This window comes from Rissa tridactyla, chromosome 21 (genome assembly GCF_028500815.1).
Source record: "Rissa tridactyla isolate bRisTri1 chromosome 21, bRisTri1.patW.cur.20221130, whole genome shotgun sequence".
Lineage (NCBI taxonomy): Eukaryota > Metazoa > Chordata > Aves > Charadriiformes > Laridae > Rissa > Rissa tridactyla.
The window spans coordinates 1,886,487-1,905,781 of NC_071486.1; the positions used below are offsets into that span (position 1 = coordinate 1,886,487).

General features: G+C 57.6%; 1 protein-coding gene across 1 annotated transcript in view; it reads right to left on the reverse strand.

Moving 5' to 3' along the window:
• The window catches only part of SLC16A4 (solute carrier family 16 member 4), a 383,212-nt gene that overhangs the window by 313,643 nt on the left and 50,274 nt on the right, over positions 1-19,295 (reverse strand). The window lies entirely within an intron of this gene.

Genomic DNA, 19,295 nt, shown 5'->3' on the forward strand with positions numbered 1-19,295 from the left:
CTCTCCTTGAAACCTTATTCCCCCTAAATAAATGGGGCCAAGCCGTGCGATTCCCGCTGGGGTCGAGCCCTCCTTCCCGTGGGCCGTTTGCGCTTGGGCTAGAGGGTGGTGGGAACGCAAGGACATGTTGACTCATAAAATTATATATCATTCTGCTGGAAATGGCTGAGTTCATAGAATTTTAGGCCTTTTTTTTTTTTTTTTTTTTTTTTTTTTCCCTTTTTAAAAAAAAAAAACAAACCAAACAAACCAGCCTCAAGTTTCTGGAGGCAACAGATGAATAAACCTCTGTTCCCTGCCCAGCAGCGCTTCCCCGCGTTTTGTGCCTTTTTTTTCCTGCCTAAGTCACGCTTGTTCCTTCCTCCCTTGTGTTGTCTTCTCCGTCGGACCTCGGGGATGGTCCTGGAGCTGAAGGTGGCTTTGGGGAGCCCCTCGGGTTCTGTGCTGGGAGCACGTGGAGCTGGGATAAAGGATTGGCAAAACAGATGTGTGGGCGTTCCCAGGAAACCGGGAGATGATGGGGAGGGGAATGGGGGTCCCTGGGAGTGGTTGGGAAAGCTGCTGTTGAGTGGTGGGGAAAGGAGAGGCGTGAGACCAGGTGATGCCTGGATGGATGGAGGGGATGAATCCTCTTCTGAGATGGACGCAGGGTGATGGGGCAGAGCATCCCCATGGGGCTGGGAGCTGGGTTGGAGCCGGGTCCTCCCCCCGCAGCCGTGGGAGGAAGAGGCTGGAGTTGCCAAACTCCCTGACGCGCTGCTGCTTTTACTCGCATCTATTAGATTTTTTTTTAATTTTTTTTTTTTGGGATGAGTTGGAATGATCTCAGGTGTCTTCCCGAACTAGAACAAAACCTTCAGTCCCCTGACTTCTGGCTCACGTCTGGCTCCGGCATCTCTCCGGAGGCATCTGCGTCTCAGGTGGCTGAAAGGGACTGGTTTGGTCCCATTTCTCCTCCTGGGCCTCCTTTGGCCTCTTTCCTCACTCCGAGCAAGTCCGCCTCAGCGGGGCTGGAGCCTGGGGGCTTTTCAGCAGGAGGATGGGAAGCAAAGCGAGAAAAAAAAAAAAAGCCCCAAGAACTTTTTGGGGATCCCCTCCATCATGGACAAACCGGAGCTGGGGCTCGGGGACGACGCAGGGTGAGGGTCCCCTTGGTGCGAGGCTGGTCCCCGCATCCCGAAGGAGCCAGGCTGGATTTGGGGCACATCCCGCAGCTGGGACCCTCCTGCTCCTTCCCAGGCTCCCCGTGCCTCAGTTTCCCTCAGTGCAGAGAAGGGTTAACACCGAGAGCCTCCTGCAGTAAAACTTCTTGCTGCCCCAGTGGAAGAGATGCTGCGCAAGGAAGAAGCATTAAATGCCTTTTCTGGCTTATTTTTCTTCCTCCCCACCGAGTTGAAGGAGCTGTCAGGAGGAGCCAGTCACCACGTGTCCAAAACAACCCCCCCTCCAAGTCCCACGTGGGGCCGGACGAAGCTCTTGCCTTTTATTTTGCAGAAAAGAGGGGAAAAATACTTGGCACCACGAGCTGGATGCTGGGGCTTGATGGCGGGAGCTGGGCACCGCACAGACCCGCTGCTAGAGCTGGAATTTCTCCAAATTTGGGGAGAAATTAGGATAAACCGCATCCCTCCCCTGCCCGGGATCTCCCGTAGTGGTTTCTGACCCCTGTGCCGTGGTGGTGATTCGCTCCTCGCCGGCAGCGCCCGAGTTGTAGCTGCGTTCCTTGAATTTCTGTAATTAAAGTGTATTCCCGCACCAAACGGTTGGGGTGTCTCAGCAGGTTCATAAATCACCCCAAAACCCCGTGAGCTGGGAGAAGGGGGGAGTAGGACGGCACCGTACAGACGCTTCTCAGGTGCATCCTCCCCTTCGGAGCGGGCTCCGAGGAGCTGGAACATCCCCAGCCCGTGCCAGAGGGAAGGTCACCCTCTATTATTTCAGTGGTCTCTGAATCATAAATGATTTAACCAAGGTCACGCACCGCCTTCGGGGACGAGCCAGGCATGAAAAACCGGCTCTGCTGCCCCGTCTCTTGCAGAAGCAGCAGATCGAGAGGCTCAACGCTCAAAGCTTTGGGGTTTGAGCCTCTTGAAAGCAGAGGATTAACCCCGGAGCAGAAGCAGCCATGGATCCCAAGAGATCCCATCCTCTCCTTTGCCCCCCCGTCCTCCACCAGCCTCCCCCATCCGCTCATCCAAACGCCGGAGACGGTTGCCCGGTGTGGAAAACCCTTGGTGGAAACCTCCCCCCCAAAAAAATAAAGTCTCATCCCCATCAGAGCAAGGAGGGTTGCAAGGATGGGAGCTGACACGGGAGCCGGTAGGATGCAATTTTTAGCCGTGGCGTTATGCAACTGGGGAGAAGGGATGACTAATGTGCAAAAAAACCTCCTCTAAAACAACCCGGCCCCGAACGGGAGACGGAGGGATTTCAGTGGGAGGCACCAAACTGTTGAAAAACCCATCGCATCTTCTCCCTCTTCTTCCCCACCGCCTTCTGAACAAGTGATTTGGGGGGTGCGGGGAGGGGGGAAAACAGCCTGGGGTTATTTGTAGGTGGGGTCTGGGTTGGTTTTTGGGGGCGAGTTTGCAGGGGTTGGTGCCCTGGATAAGATTATAAAGGGAGCTGTAGTGGAGGAGAAGAGCAGACCACTAAATACCGCCGCGGCCCGGGGTTTTATCTCAAACAGCGGCCAAAATTGGCTGCCTGGAGAATAGGATAAGAATAGAGCAAGAATATACGATACTTCCCCCGAATATCCTCCCAGCCGCTTATCTATGTTTAGGGATCTGGCGAGGAGCGCACGTTCCAGCCAAGGCGAAAAGCAGCGGGCGAAAGCAAGGTTGTTTGATTTATTCTTGATGAACTGAATAAATCAATAGGAGTCCGGCTGCCTCTGCCCAAGTCCTAAAATGGCATTTAAAAAAAATAAAAATCAACTGGTGCGAAGCAACTGTCAGGGCAGGGAGCTCACTGCCGGCATCCCAGCCTGGAAAGGAGAATTTCCCATGGGATGGGGTGAGTGTGTCGGGTCTGAGCTGCCGTCTTGTTCCCGGCAGGGTGCTGGGATTGAGCGGGAACGTACAGGTAAGGACTGCGTATAACACGTATACGCGCCCCTCGCCTCTGTACAGCGTGGGGAGCTTTAGCGCCCCGTCCTCCTCACCCTGCAGACGCACGTGAGGGTAGAATCGTAGAACCACAGAATGGTTTGGGTTGGAGGGGACCTTAAAGATCATCTAGTTCCACCCCCCCCTGCCCTGGGCAGGGACACCTCCCACCAGCCCAGGTTGCTCCAAGCCCCGTCCAACCTGGCCTTGAACCCCTCCAGGGATGGGGCAGCCACAGCTTCTCTGGGCAACCTGGGCCAGGGGCTCACCACCCTCACAGCAAAGAATTTCTTCCAAACTTCTCATCTAAATCTCCCCTCTTTCAGTTTAAAACCATTACCTCGTGTCCTATCATTACACTCCCTGATCCCGAGTCCCTCCCCAGCTTTCCTGGAGCCCCTTGAGGGACTGGAAGGGGCTGGAAGGTCTCCCCGGAGCCTTCTCTTCTCCAGGCTGAACCCCCCCAGCTCTCTCAGCCTGTCCCCACAGCAGAGGGGCTCCAGCCCTCCCAGTATCTCCGGGGCCTCCTCCGGCCCCGCTCCAACAGCTCCGTCTCCTTCTGCTGTTGGTGCCCCAGCACTGCAGGGGGGTCTCCCAGAGCGCAGCAGAGGGGCAGAATCCCCCCCTCGCCCTGCTGCCCACGCTGCTGGGGATGCAGCCCAGGCTGCGGGGGGGGGAATGGGACCAGAGCTGCTGCGTAGCGTCAGGCCGCGCTGATGTTGTTGGGAGTCCTTGCATCCCCCTGCCTGTCTGCTGAGACCGGCAGCACTTCGGGACAAGGATCAGACCCCTGTAACCACCCGCGCCTGGTGCAGAAAGCAGCCCTGCAAGGGACAAAAGCCAAGCGGCCTCATCCTTTGGATCTTGGGGGCTGTTCCCCCCCGTCCCGCCTCGCTCCATCATCCGTTTTCTTCCCTCTCTCTTCTTCCCGGGAGACCCGGAGGCCAGCGGAGACTGCGCCGCCATCCCGGGTTGCGTGCAAAGTATTAATTGTTGTTGTTGCAGTCCCGTTTCTCGGGAGATGCCTGAAAGAGCCGAGAAAATAGCGAGGCCTGTCAGGCAGGCGGGCAGGAGGTTCGGATGTCAGGAGAGTAATTGCTCTACCCAGAAGCAGCCTGTTTCTGGCTTCCCCGGCGCTGCCAGGAAAAATCCTCAGTGCTTCTTTGACGACGATAAAAAGAAAATAAAATAAATAGCAACCCCGTCCCTTGCCCGCGCTGACGAGGAACAGGGAGAGCAGAGGCAGATGCAAAATAAGCTGCAGTTGAGCTTATAAATAGGTGCCTCCCAGCTCCCAGTCTGTTAACTTCGTTACCTCCGCCCGGGCAATCGATCCTTACGCTTTCTCCCCCCCCCCCACCCTGATGAAAAGGTAAATGGAGGCTCAGAAAGTGTTTTGCAGACCGCTGGGGAGCGGGTCACGCTCTTCCTCTCGCGTGGGACAGGCTGGGGGAGGGAACGCGGCCCGGTGGCGGCGAAAAAATAAACTAAAAGAACCTTTTGGTTTTGGAGAGCGAAGCGGGGGGGGATCCGGCGCTGCGGCAGCATCGCGGCGGCAGGAGGCTCGGGCCCAGCTCTCGGATGGTGGGGAGGATGCCCCAGGCATGGGGGGGCTTTGCAGATGTGCAGCCCCCCCCCCCGCTTTCCCCCGGGGTAGCATCACCGATCCTCGCAGCACGGGAGACGCAGGTGGCCGCTGCCTTTGGCTCCAGCGTCACGAAATCCCCCCCCCGCCCCCGTCTTTGCGTGGTCCGTGGAGGTGGGGGGCGCGGGAGGTGCAGGTGTTGGGCTGGGAGGTGTTGAACCCCAACATCTAGGGGAGGGCAGCGGGGGTGCTCCGACGGCTCTTCAAACCCTTCTTCCTCTTGCAGCCGGGAAAAGAAAAGGGACCTGCGAAGCGTCCCTGGGGGTGGCCCAGGGAAGGTCTGGAGGGGTGGCCGGGGTGGGGGGCTGCGAGGGGCCGAACCCGCAGGAGCGTTTTGGGTTTGGGCGGTTTCTCTTTCAGCGGCCTCTTGTCTGCAAAGAGACCTTCCACGGTGGGGAGGGGGGGGGGGGGGGCGGAAAAAATAAAGAAGGAAAATAAAAAGCAAGCGCGCCGGCAGAGCAAAGCGGAGTTCGTGTAGGACCTACCCAAACGTGGAGCTGGAGCAGCTCGGGGCTGGCAGCCCCTGGAGGCTGAAGGGTTTTTGGGGAGATGCTGCTGGGGGGGAAAGTGGGACGGTGTGAACTCCCCACCCCTGGAAATCTTGGGGGGGGAAACGGCCCTGGCAGCAAACCCTGGGGATTTTGGGGACTGGGTTACGGCTGTGCCAACCTCCTGCCTTGCCCGAGGAGGGGGTGGCGGGGCATCACCCCGCTGTCACCCAAAAAAAAAAAAAAAAAGGCTGGAGGAAGGAGCCCCACGCCACGGAGGGGCTGGGACCCGCCGGGGACGCAGAATCGAGCTGGTCACGATGAGCTGAGACAGGAGGGCAATTTTCTCCTGGCGGCTTTGTCTGGGGGACAGAGATTAAACAAAACCGGAAAAAAAAAAAAAAGAAGAAGAAGGAAAAAAAAAATAATCTCGGCTGTTGTTATTTATTTTTAGTCGCGCTGATTTTTTCTGGGGCTGGGAAGCTGCTTTCCAAGGCAGGTCCCCGGAGGATGCGGGCAGCAGGTCTCGAGCTAGCACACAAAAATGGCTTTGAGCGGGGAGGAGGAGATGGGAGTTAAAAGCCGAGTCGTGTCCCCGGTAAATCAATCGACCTGACGGGGAATGTTTCTAGCGGGCCACGAGCCCTGCCGAGAGCTTTTAGCTGCCGGCAGGAGTGATTGAACCGGGAGCCGTGGTATTTTTTAGCAGCCGCTTCGTGCGCGGCCGGCGCTGGTGCCCAAATTGCTGCTGGGGGACGATGCTGGGTCCCCACAACCCATCCATGGTGGCAGGTCGGGAGGTGGAGACCTCTCCTTCAAGCCTTGGCGTGCAGGGACTTTAATCCCAAGGTTGTTTTTTTTTTGGGATGTGGGGCTTCGAAAAGCCTCCGCGTCCCGGCACTGCTCACCCAAGCTGCGCAGTGATGCTCGATGGAGGAGACCTTTATTTTGGGGAAAATGAGACGGTTTTGGAGCTGCGTTCGGTCTGAAGGGGGGAAAGCTGGGACAAACCCGCCCGTCGGGAGCCAGTGCTGGGTTTTGCAGCAAAATGCCTGGGTGGAAAGGGCAGCTCCGTGGCTTTATCGGGTGGATCAGGCGTTGTCTCCTCGTCTGACGGCCCCTCGCCTGGAAACCGGGTGCTGGCACATGGGTAGAGGCGGTGTTGTGACTCAGAGCTCCAATCAATGTTAATTAATTCAATGATAACGAATGAGGGGGGGGAGAGAGAGAGAGAGAGAGAGAGAGAGGGAAAAACACTGCGGGATATTAATGCGCCAGGCTTGGCTTTGGGACATCTGGCTTGGGGTTGGCTGGGGAAGTTTTGGTCAAGAGCAGGTTTCTGGGCTGCAGCAGGGACGAATTCTTTCCTCAGCTCTTCATTTTTACCCTCAAAATTGCCCTGACTCCATGTCTGGTTTCTCTCGGAGAATCGTTTCACGAGACTCCATCTCTGGGCCCATTCTGACACTTTTTTAAAACTTTTTTTTTTTTCCCCCGGGATTTACTGATGGAACAGCAGCATTTTATCCCTCCGGAGAAGACATTTCACTCCGTAGTTACTGTGTTTTCTGCACTCTGCAAAGTCTGGGTCACCTGGAAGCTCAGTCTCGCTCTCCCTCTCCTTTTTCTCCACAAATAGCTGATGAAATCAGTGTCTATCGGCGTGTTTAATACTTGTGTCTTTAATTGCAGACACCTGCCAAGACGTCCTCTCTTCCAGTTACCCCCAGGGTGAGGTGGTCACCTTCTCCTGAGCCCCGGCTGGATACAGACAGCGCCCTGGTGAGGGATGCCGTCCCCGAGGGATGCTCTCCCCAAGGGATGCCTTCTCCGAGGCGGAGGGATGCGTACCCCGAGGGATGCTTTCCCCAAGGCGGAGGGATGCGTACCCCAAGGGATGCCTTTCCCAAGGTGGAGGGATGCTGTCCCTGAGGCTGGGGGATGCTTTCCCCAAGGGATGCGTTCCCCAAAGCCAAGGGATGCTCTCCCCAAGGCCAAGGGATGCTCTCCCCAAAGCCAAGGGATGCTCTCCCCAAGGCCAAGGGATGCTCTCCCCAAGGCCAAGGGATGCTCTTCCTAACTCTGAGCAATGCATTCCCCCAGGGATGCTCTCCCCAAAGCGCAGGGAGGCTCCCCTCGAGGCCAAGGGATGCATTCCCCAAGGGAGATGCTCTCCCCGAGGCTGAAGGATGCTCTCCCCAAAGCCCAGGGATGCTCTCCCCAAGGCTGGGACCTGCATTCCCCCCGGGATGCTCTCCCCAAGGCCAGGGGATGCTCTCCCCAGGGAGCTTTGCTTGCCCACCATGGCAGCCCAAAGCTCCGACTCCCAGCTCCACGGCTGGGGGGGGGGGGTGGGGGGGTTGGCAGCCAGGTCCCCTCCAAAGAGGGCCAGGAGGGGAGGTCGGGGTGCTGGGGGGCGGCCCCGCTCCCCTGCCTGCTGCCAGCCCTGCCACGTACACGCTGCCCGTCTCCCCCAGCGCACCCCTGGGCTGCCCCCCGTCCCCTCGCCCCCGCTTTGGGATGCACCGTGCCCCTCCGCCTCCGGAGCCTCGCCAGCAGCTCGCCGAGACATCGCCCGCCCGCGACTCCATCCGTGCTCTGACCCCCTCCATCGTCAAACGGCCGCTGGGGACCCTTCTCCGGGGTTTCGAAGGCTCCATTCGAGGTGCCGCGAGCGGGTCGCTGCACCGTCACCCCCCCCTCCCGGCTTCTCATGGGTGCTTACCCCGGGATGCGGCCCCCGAGAGGACGGGGGGGATGAGGGGGTTGGTTGGGGCGCGGGGACGGGGACGGGAAGCAATAGGTGATGAGGTGGGGTGAACCCGGCTGGCCTGGAAGGGTCAGTGTCTTTCTAACGCTGTTACATATCTCTGTGATCAAGGCAATACTACTCCCATGTCCGTCTGTCCTGTACGCATGCCTCTACCTGTCCCCCTGTACTAGAGTTCCAATAAAGACACCCATGAGCCGAGGCAGCTCCCGAATCCCTCCTTGCCATCTTTCCTCGCCGCCGGCTCCCCGCGTGCCCGCAGAGCCCTGTCCCCACCCCGGTGTGGCCCTGCCAGCGGGGACGGCGATTTCAGCAGCAGCGGCATCGCCTGGCCGTTCTGGCCCAGCTCCTTGCTTTCTCGCACGGCTTGGAGCAGAGCCCACTGGAAAGCCCACGGCAGACTGGCCTCAACAGCCGCGCGATATTCGTTTGTTGAAGGAAAGGCACTGCAGAGCTGGCAAACGCATTGGCTCTGCCCGCTCGGACTAGCAAAGATGAAATAATCAGCATTACGGCCGCACCGGTGCCATCCTTAGGTTTCAGAGTGAACACCGCAGTGAGGTGAACGGGCTGGTCCTCCCCGGGCTGTCTGGGCAGCCCAGCTGCAGAGCCAAGCAGATTAAGCTGATTCACGGGTCCAGGATTAATATTTCATGCCCTTTTGGGGCTGGGGTGCTCCCGCTGTCGCCTTTTGAGCGGCTCTGAAGGAGATTTAAACCCCCGGCACCCCCCCGAGTCCCTGGAGAGCCAAAGAGACCTGGCATGACTCCAGTCACCGCTGCGGTGAGTTGGAGAGGCCTCAGCTGACACCTCCAGGATGGAGATTTTGGGGATCCCCCCCGTTGACAACCCGCCCCAGGGGCACAAAGTCTTTTGTTTGAGACTTATTGAGACAGGGGAGAGGCCGGGATGGTTAAAACCAGGGGGGAAAACTGAAAAGCTGCCACGAAACCCGAAAGAAAGCAGTCACAAACGTGAGCAATCAGTGGCCGGGAGCCAAAGGGCAATTAAAGAGAGAGCCTTCCTCCGAGGCCGGGAGCGAGATGCTCCGCGAGAGCCCCTCCGTTGCTGCTGGGTCCCTGGCGATACTAAATGCCGTGGCCCTTCTCGGACACGGATCGATCATCGGATCGGTGCTGGGAGCTCGTGTCGGCTGGTCAGGGGTGCTCGGTCAAGTGATGCTGGGCACCTGTATCCCCCCCCCCTGTCCCGGTCCTGGTCACGCAGCGTTTGGGGACCGGGAGCGCTCGGAGCATCTCGGCGATGCTCAGGACCTGCCAGGCTGTTTGAGGGTGACCTCGAGGAGACGGGGACAGCCTGACTCTTTGGGAGGTGGTTTTAGGGACAGGGGGGCCACATTGTGGGTGGTTGGTACAAAGCTGCCTGGAGATGTCCCCTCTAATGTCCCCCAGCAGCCGGACAAGGTCCCTTCTCCATCCTGGACAAAGCCTCTTCCCATCACCATTCTGTACCACATCGACCGTTTGCAACTTCTTCCCCATCGAATCCCATACAAAAAAATTAATTAGGAGGAATGAACCGGTGGCTCAGGGACCGAGGGTGTCCCCAGGGACCCCCCCTCTCTCCAGGGTGCCCCTCTCCTTCCTCCTGCCTCTTTGGCTGTTGGCTCGGGGAGAGAGGTGAGTCCCTGTGGGGGTCTGTGGTGGGGCAGGGAGACGGGCGTCAAGCGCTGCCAAGCCTTAACCCACACGAAGGTGGACATGGGCCGTCAGCCAGGTAAGGTCCTTCACCCCAGGACACCCTGGGGGGGTCTGAGTGCCAGAGGGGGGGCGGAATCCCCCATCCCAAACCCCCAGCTGGTGCAGGGCGTCCTGAGCTCTGGCTCCGGCTGCTCCATCGTGCCAGGCTGGGGCTGTGCACGGGGCTGCTGGGCACGGCTGGGGACACCCCGGCTTCCCCACGGACCTCGGAGACACGGGAGGGTGGTGGCAGGTGGGGGACGGAGATGGAAAAGGCTTGAACCCCTGGGCGGGGGGGGGGCAAAACCCTCTTGGGGGAGCACTGGGACTAGCTATGGAGGAGCAACAGCTCCCGGAGGGAGCAAAAAGCCCTAAAGGAGAGCGGAAAGGATGGTTTATTGATGCTGCTTGTGGCCCCGCTGGGGGGGACCACCACCGTGTGCCACTTCAGCCATCCCCACGAGGAATTCAAACCATTTTTGGGCAGTGGGATGCTCCCAGCATCCCCCGTATCCCCGCGGAGCCCATCCCTGGGAAACCATCCCAGGCAAACCCGGCTGAGCCCGACAATTCCGGCAGCCCCAGCCCTGGGTCGGTGGGGATTTCGTTAGTGCCGCTGCTCGTTTGGAGCTGCAAGGCTTGGATTTGGGTGCTTTTGGCACGACTCCCCTCCTGGTCCGCGTTTCTTGGCTCATCATCACTCTAGGTACAAATCCAGCCCCAGCCAAGCGGGAGGAGGGGACAAGGGACAGCCTAGCACACCCTTCCACCCTCCAGTTTCTTTTCCCCAATAAAAATCATCCTTTCCCCCAATAAAAATCACCCCCAACTCCAGGAGCATTTTTGACTCTTTTCCTTTATTTTTGAAGCCAAGGAAAGACCAAGCGGGGAGGGAGGCACACACGGCACTGGGGGACAGGCGGTGGAGAGGGAACACGGGCAGAAGGACCTGATATGGGGGGGGGGGGGGGGGACAGACGGTGACAGCATCCCTGGCCTCGGGGCCGGGATGAGCCATCGGGTGCACTTAAAGGAATTTTAATCAACGAAAGATGGTGCCGTCAATAAAAACAAGCGAGAGGCAGCGTGGCGCCACGCCAAGGCCGTGAGCGCATGGTTTTTAATCTAGGAAAGTAGGTGCCGGGAGGGGACCAGCCCCCGGGGAGCTGCAGCCACCCCATGGATAACCGAGGGGCCGGATCCAGGCCGGGAGAGGGCCTTCCCACCCGGAGCCAGGCCACCCTTTGGGGGAGGAGGTGGGGAAAGGGATGGAAGCGGAGGGGGTGGTACGGTCATCGCATGGGGATGTTGGGTTTCTCTGCAGGCGGTTTGCTCGGGGACTGTTCTCCTGTGCCTCAGTTTCCCTTTCCAAAGTGAAGATGCTTTTAAGACAGGCGGATTTGCCGGGTGGGGAACTGATTGCAGGGTGCCGGGTGAAGGCCGTGGGATGGAGCAAAGCCCGGGAGAAGGGCAGGGGGAGCTGAGCATCCCTTCCGCCAACAGACAAGCAGGGCTGAGCCTCCGGGGGAGGACGGGTTTCCAGAGCTTCGTGCTGTATCTCCATCCCGGGGCCGAGAGCAGCTGAGCATCCGTCTGCCCGTCAGCCCCTTGGAACCGGGCAATTGCTGTAATCCCGCAGCGGCGGCTCTTCTTCAAGGGATTTCGAGGGGGGAGGCAGCTCGACGCGAGCAGACCCACGCGTGCTTCTCGACGGCTGGAAATCACCTGCTAAAATCAACATTATCCTGAGCCCACTGGGGGGGTGTGAGCTCTCCCCACTGCCCCCGCATTTCTCTCGCAGTGACCTGAGCGGGGTGACAACGCTCTGACGGCCACGCAGGCACCGAGATTCGGGAAGGCCCGCGACACTGGGACCAGCTCACGTCCCCATCGGCTGCGCACGAGCCCAGCGGTGATGCTTGCTGTATCACCTCTCTCAAACCCCCCCGAGCAGTGGGCACCTTCCCTCCCGACCCTCTGCTCCGCTCTGTGAGACCCCCCTGCAGCGCTGGGGCACCAACAGCAGAAGGACACGGAGCTGTTGGAGCGGGGCCGGAGGAGGCCCCGGAGATGCTGGGAGGGCTGGAGCCCCTCTGCTGTGGGGACAGGCTGAGAGAGCTGGGGGGGTTCAGCCCGGAGAAGAGAAGGCTCCGGGGAGACCTTCCAGCCCCTTCCAGTCCCTCAAGGGGCTCCAGGAAAGCTGGGGAGGGACTCTGGAGCAGGGAGGGGAGCCATGGGATGAGGGGGAATGGCTTCAAATGGAAAAAGGGGAGATTGAGATGAGATATTGGGAAGAAATTCTTTACTGTGAGGGTGGTGAGCCACAGCCCAGAGAAGCTGTGGCTGCCCCATCCCTGGAGGGGTTCAAGGCCAGGTTGGACGGGGCTTGGAGCAACCTGGGCTGGTGGGAGGTGTCCCTGCCCAGGGCAGGGGGTGCCACTGGATGATCTTTAAGGTCCCTTTCAACCCAAACCATTCTATTCTACAATTCCTTTGCATTACATTGCTCTGGTCGCCTTGGCCTCACCCCGCACTCATCTTTGGGGCTACGGTAGGAGGTTGTGGCATCACCTGGGGGGGTTTTGGCAGGGGGAGGCTCCCTGGCAGGCAGGTGTAACTCCTCTTTCCTACTGAACGCCTGTAGGAAGACCAGGAGGTTGCTTCTCTGCCCTAATCCCAGCTGTTAATTGAGGATACCTGCGCTTGCCCCACTGCCTGGAGGAGCCTGGGGGCTGCAGGAGGTGGAGCTGGGGGCACTGGGGAGATTATAAACCCGGCCCAGAGCAGCTCCTGGGGTTGTTTGGGTCTCTGGTAGTTGGTGTTGCTGGTCGTGGCCTCGGAGCTGGGGTGGTCAAGGTAAGAGGAGTGAGACAAGGGGATGCTTTGCTCTATTTGGGACTGGTGGGACCCTCCGAAGCCTTTTTCCCCCTCCCAAGCCCCGCTGCAGAGCCCCAACCTCGTGGGCCGGGCTGGGCACGCGTCAGCAGCTGGGACAGACCCCGGTGAACTCGCTGGGCGTTGGAACGCCTCTCGGGAGAAATCCTGAACCCCTCTTCCCAGCAGCCAACTGGTTCCGGTGGCTTTGGAGAAGGGCGATGCTCCAGTAGAAAGAGGAATGGTGGGAATAAAGCTGGAGAGAGATGGGGCTGCAAAGGGTTTCTTTGCCCCCGGAGCTTGGGGAAGGGGTTTCAATGCCATGGCTCTGCCCGGCGAACCGATGCCGTATGTGGAGGGTGCTGAGCCAAACATGGGGGGGTTGGGATGGACGAACCTCCCTTTTCCCCCGCCATTCCCCTCCCCACGGAGGTTCACAGCCGCTGAACTCAGCAGCGGTCCCCGGCTGCCGCATCCCTGCGCGTCCCCTCCCCGGCGGAGATGCTTCAGGCTCTTAGTTTAATAGGGCTGGCGCGGAAGGTTTTGGCAGGGAGGGCTGGGGCTGGCGGCGTCGGTTCTGTCCAGTTCCCGCTCATTTAATGTGATGAAATCTAATAAATAACTCCAGCCCAGAATGGCTTTTCTTTACCATCAAGGAATGAGGCTTCCAGCCCATTTTTGGCCGGGCCACGCGAGCCTTGCATGGATTTATTTTGCCTCCCTGGCTATTCAGAGCCGACAGCCTTAATCCTACTGTTGCTGGAGAAAACTCGTAAAGTTTACAAAAAGTGACCTAAATTTACTTTTTTTTTTTTAAACTCTGTCCCTACGTTGCACTATTGTAACACGTGCTGAGAAAGCCAGGCCAGGGAGGTGTTCGGGAGGGGATACCGGGGGGGCTGAGGGACCCCGGGGTGCCTGTTCCCCTCCCTGAGCTGGCAACAAGGAACCCTGTAGCGAGTTCTCCTGTCCTCAGCCTAGAAAAAAAAAAATCACCTGAAACGGTTTTTACTGGGAAACTGGCTTTTCCTGCTTTGGGCAGGGCAGGGGGGAATTTTTTCCACTGCAAAACCCCCTTTATCACCCCCGCGCTAATTCCCGGAAGCAGCATCCCGGGAATGCTGGCTGTTCCCCCTGCCCCCCCGCCCCTCCCCGCAGATGGACTGAAAGCGAACACGCAAATGCAGAGTTTCCCAAGAAAAACCGACCCCAATTCTCCAGCCAGCTGCTGGGCTGAATGACCCTCCACAAAACCGCTTGGATGTGTTGGTTCGTTCCCCCCCCCTGCTCCGGGCTTTTGAGACCCTTTTAATTAGGAGGCAGGGCTAATTGGGGGGAGGAGGGCGCCTGCGATGGGTGCAGGGGTGTTGCAGGCTGCGGTGCTTTGGAAGGGAAGGGCAACGCCTGGCTCCCAGCATGGATGGGGGAACTGGGAAACCTGGAATCACTCCCAGCCTGCAGACAGGCCTTGAGCAAAGCAGGTTTGTGCCTCAGTTTCCCCATCTGGGTGTCCCTCCCCAGCGAAAGGCGTGCTGCCGGGTGAAAGCCTTATACAAACACCGCCTTGTTTTTAATTCTGCAAAAAGAAGCTCTGGGAGTCAGCTGAGGACATTCCCGGCTAATTGGAGAGAGGAGAGCATGATCTTATTTGCCTATTACGGTCCCAGGAACGCTGGGCTGCCGGCGCAGCGAGGGCTGGCAGCGTGGGCAGCCCCCACGTCCCGCAGGTGACCATTTGCTGGACCCTGCCATCTCTTTCTCGATGAGATGCTGCGAGCGGGAAGGGGAAGCACCGTGCCAGGTCACGGCTCGCCAGCGGGCAGCCAAGGTCACCCCATCCCCAGATTGTCCCCCGAACTCCTCGCTGGGGACGGTTGGCTCCTTCCCCCCAGCCCGCGTTGGTGCTCCGTCTCGAGCTTGGCATGCCGACGAACACGCCGCTCCTCCCAGCTGGCTGGGGACTGAGACAAAACCTTGTTTTCTTCCTTTTACACCTGGAAAAGGGCATCTTGGAGAGGCAAAACAAAAACCCGAGGACTCACAGGGTGCCCATCTCCGGTTGCTCCTTCCCCTCCATCCCTGGAGGGGGGACGTGCTCTTCCCCATGCTCCTCGTGCCGCGGTGGAGGCTGAGACCCCACCATTACCTCCCCCATCCCTCTTTTTTTTTTTTTTTTTAGCTGATTCATGAAATTTCTGCTCTGGCATCGCCGTGTTGCTTTAAGCTGTTTACGCGAGTTCAGGAGGCGACAGCGCGCGGGGTATTTTTAGCTCGCCGGGTAGCGGAGCGGGATTAAAATGCAGTCAGTGTTACAGACGCTGGGGCTGAATCAGTATTCCTGCACAAGCCTCTCCGTGCCAGCGTTTTCCATTGAGTGTCTGAAAAACCCAAGTTTCCATGGAGACCCAGCTCCAGGGCAACCCGTTTTCCTTAAAAAAAAAAAAAAAAAAAAAATTAAATAAAAAAGGCAGCAGGTAAGGAGAGGGCACAAGGGATGGCCAAGCTCCAGCTCCAGAAGGAGGACGGTGGCTATAAATCCTTGGTCCTTTCTCACCTGGGATGCAGGCGCGGAAGAAGATGTGGGCGTTGGGTTGCGAAATGCCGTTAAAAGGTGGTTGGGTACGAGCTGGGTCGCTCGTCCCATCTCGTAGCCCTTTGGGGTTTTTTTGGGGACTGGATGTGGTTTCTGGGTGACAGGTTTGCTAAGCTGGTGGTGGAGGATGGCGGGAGGTCTTGGCGCTCTGCGGCGGAGGAAAGGAGGGACGTGGTGCCGAGGAGAGGATGGGTTTGGGTTTGCTCTCCTGGAACGGTGGAACCAGGAATTTTCCACCCATCTCCAGGAATTAAGTGAGTTAAATCAGCAGATCCTCTTACCCACGTTGGGATCGTGTTCTCTTCTGCCTTGAGGCACCTCTGAAAAGGCTTTGCCGGGGGCAAGTTGTCTCCAGCCCACAGTGTGGGAGGAGAACCGCCGTAAGAGGACACGAGGATGAAGATGATTGCTTAGGATCCCACTGCGGAACCGTCCTGTTTGGGTTTGCCCGTTGGCCAATGTAGGGATGGCAGCCGCAAGAGTCTCCCATGGAGAAAAGACCAAAACCTTGCTGTTCCCCTTTATTTTCTAGCTCGGCAAATCTCCCCTTCACCCCCTCCTGCTGCATCTCTCTTGGAAATTTGGAGGAGAAAAAAAAAAAAAAAAGAAAAATTAGTTCTTGATAGACACTTTATAATTCCTCCTGCCTGTCCCCAGCACTGTGGTGGGAGCTCATCTCTGCGGGTGCGGTGACAGTGTTGGGTGGCAGCGATGGTGATCACTGGTCTGCAGTGATGAGATGATCATTTGCTTGTCTAATAACCGCAAGGCGGTTGGTCTGCAGGCTCATTGGGTGGCACCCTTGGAGATCTTGTTGTGATGGGGGTGCGGACATGGGTCGTACATTGAACCCCAGGAGCTTGTCTCCGCTCATATGGCCCCCAGCAGCGGGGTCCTGCCTTGGTCATGAGCTTTCCAAGCGAAGCCCCATCCTTGAACCTGGTGAGATCCAAGCTGGAGCCAAGGCATTTCCTCCCAGTTGCTTTCCCTTTATTATGGTGGGACATTTCCATGTGGTCATCCAGCATGTAGAAACGTAGAAAACCCAATCTGGGACTGCATGTTGCTGCGTCAGTGGGGCCTGAAACGAAGACGTGGAGCGCGAAGACGTGGAGCGCGAAGACGTGGCCAGCCCCACCACCGCCTCCTTGCCTGGGGCTGCTGGATCTGCAGGGACAGACCCATGGGTGATGTGTAACAAGGTGCAGCTTCTGGGCAGGGTTGGGGGGGGGATCATCTCTGGAGGGATGAGCCGCTGCTGGGAGCAGAAGGGCCCCCCAGATCCAGAGCTCTCGGTGAGATCTCGTCCTACAGCAGGATCTGAGGGCAGGTGGGCTTCATGGAGAGATGGAGCGGAGATTTTGCGAGACGGGCACAGGCAGACATGAGCCACCGATGCCTCGATGGAATCGGGTATCTCGAGGCCATGTTCTCCGCAGCGGGGTTTGGTATTTTGATTATTTTTATTTTTTTTTTAAACCAGCAAAGAGCAGACACGGTTGAACAAATCTACTCGGTTTTCAAGGTGGAGTTTGTGCTTTTTCCCATCCTTCACCCAGGGAAAAGAATGAAATCCCATCTGCAGGAAAACTTCTTCGGTTTCTCAAAGGCTTTTTCATTAAAAGAGAAATGGATGTTTAAAACCCCATGTCCTCCGAGCAAAATCCAAGCTGAGAACTTGTACCAAACAAAATGATCTTTACTGCAGCATTTTTCAGCCTGATTGATTAATATTTTTGCCCAAACAGAACACTTTCTGTGAAAAAGGCTTCTTTTGATGTAAAAACTGTTGTCATCGGCTTTTTTTAATTGGAAACCACTTCCACTTTCATTAATAGCTGTTCTACCATCCCTAGCCCGCACTCAGCGTGCCTGACGCAGCTCCAATCCAGCGGGTTATTTTCCAGGATTGGAAACAGCCGACGCGATGGGCTTTTATCTTTGTTCACGGTGAATTTAGGCAGACTTGTTCCTATCCAGGCTGCGTTCAGAAAATGGTCCGTTGTCTTTCTTCTGGACAACGAAAGGCAAAAAGTCATATTTCAGCCCAGCTCCTTGTTTTCGTGTCGTCTTGGAAACTCTCTCTCTCCCTCCGTGGAGTCAAGAGGGTGCTGCTGGAGGGACTTTGGTGTCTGAGGTTCGTGGTTCTGCTCTTGGACGTCAGCTTTGGCCAAGGTTTGGCATGGGTTAGTAGAGGACCAACACCCCCGGCATCCGTGATGCTGCTGGGTTTGGGGGCACCCGTTGAGCTGGGATGCAAGGTGCGACCCGGCTGGGTACCTGGGTACGGTGTGTCACCACGGCAGGGGTGTCCCCAGTGTCCCTGGGCTTGGGGACCATGTGTCAAGGCCATACTCTTAACCCTGCCTGGTACTCGGTAGTAACGAGGGGCTTTTTTTCGCGTGTGTCTCGGAGGGTGTCTCATAAGAGGCAATTCATTTGCATGTGTTTTATGGCCGCCGGCTGCCCAGGCTGCTCCATCACCGGCCTTTCGGCTTTTCCCGGGGCGAGCTAGTCTTCAGCTTTGCTTTCTGCTCACAGAAAATGGTATTTGCGGAACAGCCTGCAGGGGAGGAAAAAAAAAAAGCAACCAAAAAACCAACCAAAACCAAAAAAAAACAACAACCCAAACCAAATCGCAGCACTCCAGGTACCTACTGACTCTATTTTGGTAACCTGGCTAAATTCTCCGTGGGCCCCTGAGGCTTTCCTTTGGGAGAGGAGGACTCCTGCAGCTTCATTCCCGGCAGTGGGAATGGTCGGGGCAGGGCTGGGCAGTGCATGGAGCGGGGGGGGATGCATTATAAACCTGTCGCATTTAAGCCCTGGCTGGAAACAACGTTTGCAGTAGAGCGTCGTGTCCTCCCTTGTGCGTGGAGTTCGAGAAGGCTGGGGAACTGCTGGAGAGGGGACAACAAAGGGCTACCAAGATGTTGAGGGGACTGGAACATCTCTCCGATGAAGAAAGGCTGAGGGATTTGGGTCTCTTCAGTCTGGAAAAAAGACAACTGAGGGGGGACCTTATCAACGCTGATAAATACTGAAAGGGGGGGTGTCGGGAGGATGGGGCCAGGCTCTTCTCAGTGGTGCCCGGGGACAGGACAAGGGGCAACGGGCACAAACTTGACCATGGGAAGTTCCATCTCAACATGAGGAGGAACTTCTTCACCCTGAGGGTGGCAGAGCCCTGGCACAGGCTGCCCAGAGAGGTGGGGGAGTCTCCGTCTCTGGAGACATCCCAAACCCGCCTGGACGCGTTCCTGTTCCACCTACTCTGGGTGACCCTGCTCTGGCCGGGGGTGGGACTGGGTGATCCCCAGAGGTCCCTTCCCACCCCTGGCTAGTCTGGGATTCTGTGGAGGCTGCAGGAGGCTTGGCCAGGGGAAGAAGGGAGAAGCCCTAAGAGCAGCTCACAGTAGGGATGCTCTGGTTGCTTCCAACTGGAATAAATGCTGTCTCCTTCCAAACTGAAGGCAAAGGGAAGGTCAGCCCTGTCCGAGCAGCTTCGCCAACCCGTGGTGGCATCTCACAGGGTCATTGTCCCCTTTGAACGTGTTCCCCATCTCCCTGCAAACCCGCCGGTCCCTCTCCGTGGGACCCCCACGCTCCAGCCTCTGCTTTGCATTTATAGCTGCCGTTTGCAGCTCTTTTGTTATTTTCTGCTGTTCATTTTTAAAAAAAGCAGCTGACACCATCTCGCTGTTTGTGGAAGGAAACTATTTAGGGATGTAACTAGTGGGTTTTGGAAAACTTACCATAAGGGGAGAGCTGTGGTTCCTCCCAGCCTTGCATGTGCCCAGCTCCCTGCCAGCCAGCTCCACTTAATGGGACGCTTTTAATGGGATGTTAACGACGCAAAAAAAAAAAAAAAAATACCACAGAGCAATTTCTGAGCGGAATAATTGGGAGTCAGCTGGAGCTGGGGGCTCTTCGTGCTTCCCAAGCGCTTGTCCCTCTCGGAGAAGGACGTCACATTCCTGTAACTGGTTTCAATGTGTCCTCGGCGCTGACTGGTGTGTTGAAAGCCAGCGTGAGCTGATGAGCTTGGCAGGGCTGGGGTTTGGGGGGAGAAATGGCCTTTTAAGAGGCTGGGGTTGAACTGGAACAACCCCTCC